The sequence below is a fragment of the Lactuca virosa genome, chromosome 7 (genome assembly GCF_052849685.1).
Source record: "Lactuca virosa cultivar CGN04683 chromosome 7, Lactuca_virosa_CGN04683_v6, whole genome shotgun sequence".
Lineage (NCBI taxonomy): Eukaryota > Viridiplantae > Streptophyta > Magnoliopsida > Asterales > Asteraceae > Lactuca > Lactuca virosa.
This window is the reverse complement of record NC_136432.1, coordinates 273,201,435-273,207,701: the sequence shown is the minus strand read 5'-3', so window position 1 is coordinate 273,207,701 and position 6,267 is coordinate 273,201,435.

Genomic DNA, 6,267 nt, shown 5'->3' with positions numbered 1-6,267 from the left:
TGTTCATCATTTTCATAATGATATTTAATAACCAAAGTTTGGATGTTGATGAATATGTTTGGAACACATGTGAAAAGCTCTTATATTAAAAAGCTAAAGGAAATCTTGAGACTTGCAGTATAAAAATGCAATGATGAATAAGCATTGTGTGAGATAGAATATACTATTCATCTCCCTTGTAAGGTATATAAAATGTATGTGGTTATGTCCTAAGTTAGTATTGTGTATATAGTTCAGGTTGAAAGTCGTTCTTGTATAAACAAAATGGTGAAAAGTATTTTGGAAGTTGCAAACATGATAAAGAAACAATGATTTAATGGAAAGCATATTTCGATGTTCTATAAAAGTCATTGAAAGAGAAATAATGTATACATGTATTTAAATGCAAGAAAATGATAAAGTGGGTTGTTATAACCTACTCATAACCATGTTGGCGAGATTCCGAGGATGAAATCTTTTTAAGGAGGAGAGATCTTGTAACCGCCTATAGATAAGGATTCTTAGAGACAAGAGTAAAAGGATAACTAGACTTAGTCAGTACATACTTGGAAAAGGTTCTAAAAAGTTTTAGTATGGAAAATTCCAAGAAAGAAGAACCGCCTATATAGCATAATACCGAACCGAGTAAGAATCAGAGCCTGAGTACCGTTGCAAAGATAGCAGAAATGGGTAGAGTTTCATATGCTTCCGCTGTTGGATCTATCATGTATGTTATGACATGTACTCATCCTGATGTGGCTTTTGCTTTGGGCATGGTCAGTCATTATCAGGGAAATCGAGGTGGAGCTCATTGAATAGCAGTTAAGAATATTATCAAGTATCTATGAAGAACTAAGGACTGAGTCCTTGTACTTGGTGGCAGTGATACATTGAGAGTAATAGGGTATAGTGATGCCAGCTTTCAAACAGACAAAGACAACTTTCTTTCTCAATCTGGATGGGTGTTTACCTTAAATGGTGGAGCGATAACCTGGAAAAGTTCCAAACAAGAAACGGTAGCTGATTCTACTTGTGAATCAAAATACATAGAGGCGAGCGAAGCATCAAAGGAGACGATTTAGTTGAAGAACTTCATTGGAGACCATGGAGTTGTTCCAACCATTAAGGAGCCAAAGGAGATTTTCTACGATAATGAAGGGGCGGTTGCCTTAACAAAGGAACCAAGAGATCATGGCAGATCAAGACATATCAACAGAAAATACCATTTCATTAGACATAGAGTGGAAGAAGGTCACCTCACTGTAAAGAGGGTGTCATATTAAGAAACTCCTGCATATCCCCTCACAAATGGTTTGAGTAGGGTCAAGCACGTTCAGCATCCAAGGAGCATTGGTCTGAAAGATGATATTAGTTTTAGTAGTTGGATAGTTATTTTGAAACTTGTAACAAGTAAATGTAATTGACTTTTTGGTAAATAAATAATAGAGATTTATTTATGAGTTTGTTTACTACCTTTTATCAATTGTTGATTATTGTGTTTCATTTTGCATGTTTTACTTCCCGAATATTTTGATTATTCAAACATCCACAGTCGATCATACTTTTGGAAGTCAGAAGTGAATTATGACTATCATGAATAAGATTGTAGACTTTCTAAACGGTTTTAGACATGACAATAGTATTAGTGCAATATTCGTGAGTACTTTGAAATGGAGATTTAAGTATTGGATTAACCCACGTTCAGAGAATCACTTCATGGAATTTATCAGGAGTAATTCTGAGATGATAATATCTTATAATCTTAAAACAGAGATATATGAGTTGTGGTTTACAAATCAGTTGTGCATTCATAGTACGCAAATGAATCAATAACTTGATGTTATAAAACGTATTGTTGTGCATGATTTGGTGAGTAGATAGTACAAGCATATAAGTCAGAGTTTATCTATTCCTTTTGCCGTAATGGGAAAAAGCAATATTTTTGGGCCCCTCGATGATTTGGTTTTGACCTATAGTGTCGGGCCCGACCATGATTAAATTGATGTGTTCAATTAGTAGTTTTTTTTGTCATTACAAATCAGAAATCGGGAAACAAAGTAATGTACAATGAGATTGATTCTGTTCCATGTATCATATCCGAATGATATCTTGCAGAACGGAGGATTATATGATCACTTATCTTAGGACATGTATCTAACTGGGTTAGAGTTCGACAACGACTTTTGGTAGCTACAATTTGCTGATCAGTTTAGAAGTTGTACTAGCAGTTATAGTTATTAAACTTATCCAAGTGGTAAACTGTTGGATTAGGTGTCTAAGCCCATAACTATAATTGGTATATATACTTGAATTGATAGCAGCATAGTCGTTTTGGGTTTCCCTCAAACCTAACAATTGGACAAGATGATTTTTGGAGGGAGAGGTTAATTTATTATTTGATTAATAAATTGGAATATTTGATTTATTAATGTATTCTGAAAATAATATATTAATTAGTAATCATATTATTTAATTAATAACTAATCAGAAATTAACTGGAATTAATTTTGGGACTAATTGAATTAATTAAAATGCAGGAGCTGTTTGGCAATTTATTGATGGTTGTCAAAGTTGTTGCAAGAGAGGGTGATCTTTGGCAGGTTTGTTTTGGGTTACTGCAGATTATTGGTACCGTTAAGTAAATATAAAAAGAAACAACAAAGAAATATGTAAATAAAAAATTAGTTAAAAAGATATTAATAAGGACCCAATAGTCTTTTTAGTCAGACATGGACAAATCAAAAAACAAATTCAAACTATAAGACGGTCTGAGTTAAAAAGAAAATAAGTTATGACCAAACACGCAAATTATCACAAACCACATGGACCATTCTATAATTTCTTCTATATTTTATTATCATATCTAAATATAATATTACAAAAGAAAATTTCTATTTATGGATGATTTTATTAATCTATCCTAATAAATGAAAAATCGTTTTCGATAAATGTCATATTCTCCTTGCATTTGACACGTGTCATTTTTTAAGATTTTAAGATTTATTGTTTTTCCCACTTGTCATTTTATGGTTTTTTTTCATTGTGTTTAATTCTATATAATATCTAAACTAGGTGTAAAACTCATATATTAAATGAGTTAATTAAAAAAAACTAAATATAAAAGTCTAAATATTTAAAAACTTTGGATTTATAAGAAAATAAGAAAAATAATGAATTATTAAAATTGATTTTTTTATCTTTTAAATTTAAATAAATAGACAAAATAAACTAATAAGCTTTAATTTGGAAATTTTGAAATAATAAGGTAAGTTCATTAATGAAATTGATATTCATTTATTACTATAGTTATTGTAATTATTACAGTAAAATATTATTAAAATTTATTAAAATAGAAAACTAATAAAATTACATGTGAAAAAAAAAATTAATTTAAAATAACCAAAAAATAACATTTGTCAAATTGAATTAGAATGTGATATACACCGAAAAAACATTAATTTATTAGAGTAATCTAATAATTATAATAAATATAATAATAAATGTCGGTCATATCATCATCTAGAGGTTTTCTTCTGGATAAACTTTTCTTTTTTGAAACGCCAAATATATTAAGAACTCAGGTTTTACTCTTGTCTTTCCTAGTATGTTGTCGGCTTCTACAAAATCATAATAGATAGTAAAAACGTAAAATATTATAGCATTAATTGGAAAAATATTGTTGAGTCAATCGGTAACAAATAAAAAATAATTATTACACTTTTAAAAATAATTAAAATAAATGTTTGTGTGTTGCTTTGTTAGCATGGGAGTAACGGTGTGGGGAATTTTGCTGTGAAGTCTCCATTTTGTGTTTTTGTTTGTGTGCGGGTCTGTAATAGTCAAGTGAAGCCCGTGACCGCGATCACAAACAACAGGTGTGTTTCTTTGTTCTTTTCGTCTTTATTTTGCAACTCTTTTTCATTCCAAATCATTCTATTTTTTTTAAAGGCAAAGACAAACAACTTGTAGATAACTAGCATAAGAGCATTTACAATAACATTACAAAACTCTTTCATGGACTTTTTCCATAATAAAACATAAAATGAAAAAGCTTTTATTATATCCAAAAATAGGAGAACTTTTAAAATTTGTTTGTTGACGTTTTGTTTGTATAATTATATATTTACAACTTGTTAAAACCGTAGAAGACTCATTATATCGTAGAAAAGCTTAAAGAGAAGAGTGTTAATTAAAAAAAATTGAAAAAGATTCACATTGATAAAACTTATCTGATTCCCATATAAACTTTTATTGTAGATAATCTAACTAACACATGAAAAAAAAAGGAAATTCTCTGAGCAAATTTACTATATTTCAATTGATATTTGAAAATCACTGTTTAATTTTTTTTTTTAACCGACAAATCTACTATACTCCTAATCTAACATCTAATTTCACTAAAGTTCACGACCTGACTTGAACAATCGTCATCAAAGAGAAAGGACAACACAGATTAGGAAAATTGTTTACATTTACAAATGTTTTAGAAAAACAATTTTCAAAATACTAAATTCATTAGTATGTCACTACTAGTGTCAAACATTATTATTTCAATAAAACCATTAAAGTCTGGTATCTGTTAAAAAAAACAACTAAATATTATCTATATTTCTGGACAAATAATATAAAAGTCATTATTGATGTGTATTCGGTTTAACAACCATTTTTTAGTTGTAAAAATAATCATTTATATTTTCAAGAGTTGCAGTGCGACCCATATTACAAGTTGCTAGAATTTTTGTAGTATTTTTTTTTCAAAATACCACTTATATTTTCAAAATAAAATCCATTACAACAATTGTTTTCATAGAAACCACAATTTTCAAAAAAGAAGTTACATACAATAGTTAACAATTCTGTAGGCGTACATTATCGTCATTCATCTTTAAATGACAAAATATCTATATGAATGATCGTTGATCTGAACTGATGAAATTTAGATATAAATTCAAGTAAATATTCATATTTACATGTCAATATAATACGGTAAGATCCATATTATAAATGTGAATAAATAAATTAGATATTATAAACATTCAGATTGTGAATGGCAACAAGTTGAATTTTTAAAAAATAATTATATTTTATATATCCATATTGATGAGCAAGCACATATATCTTCCGAAGTTTGTATTTGAAAGATTCCCAATAAGTAATCTTTTCTTTTCCCTCGGAAGCTCTTCTAGTCTTCAAACCCTTATACCAAAGCTAGGCTACTGCACTCAACTTCAGAACCGCATACTTACAACACTTATTGTCATCCAACTCCTTAAACTCAAAGATTTCGTCGATCTTTCTTTCCCAATCCAAGTACACTTTTGGATCGATCCACCAATGAATTCAAGCGACACGTTGAGCTTACAATCTTCAGCAACCCTAAATTGCCTATGCGTAGGCTGCCGCCTTTCCTTTTCTTGCAAACCACGCAAGATTTCACGTAAAGCATTCACAAAATTAGGATCGTCAACGTTCATGGTTTTTTAATGCAAATTCAGAGACACCAACAACAAATCTATCAATGGAACAAACTTGTCAGGAAATTCAGAATCTGAGCTGTAATACCACTTATGGTGAGAATATGGAGAGGGTATTTTTCAATTATTATTAATGCAACGGAAAATCAATAATAAGTGAGACATATTATTCATCATTTAGCCTGATTAAATTCGGCTAACCCGAACCTATAATCATAAATCTTAGGTAAAACAGGAAAGTGATGCATAAATCTATACGAGATTAACACCCCCACCTGCAGTTGCTAAATACAACCCTGACAGTAATATCATAACAGATATAACGATGTAATCTATTTTACAATGTTTGATGAAGCGTTGTGTATGGAAAATTTCAAAGTCATCTAGCTCGATTATGGAGACTCTTTGTAACATTGCTCGCCAAGCACTACTAATTGAATTTTTAGAACGAAATTCCTTGAAAGGGGAGAGAATACAATAATTACAACTTTTGGCATCGATCGTTGTTTACGAAAAGTCACAAACGGCAATAATAATAGACTTAGTATGTAATATATATCAATATATGATAAAAACATAAGTTTTGTATTAAGAAAGATAGCAGAAATCAACCGAATCGTCTGTAAATCGTAAAAACAAATGTGTCAAATCATATATGTATATATATATATATATATATATATATATATATATATATATATATATATATATACTAGGTGTAAGACTCATGTATTATATGGGTTAATTAAAAATAATTAAATATAAAAGTCTAAATATTTAAGAACTTTGGATTTATAAGAAAATAAGAAAAATA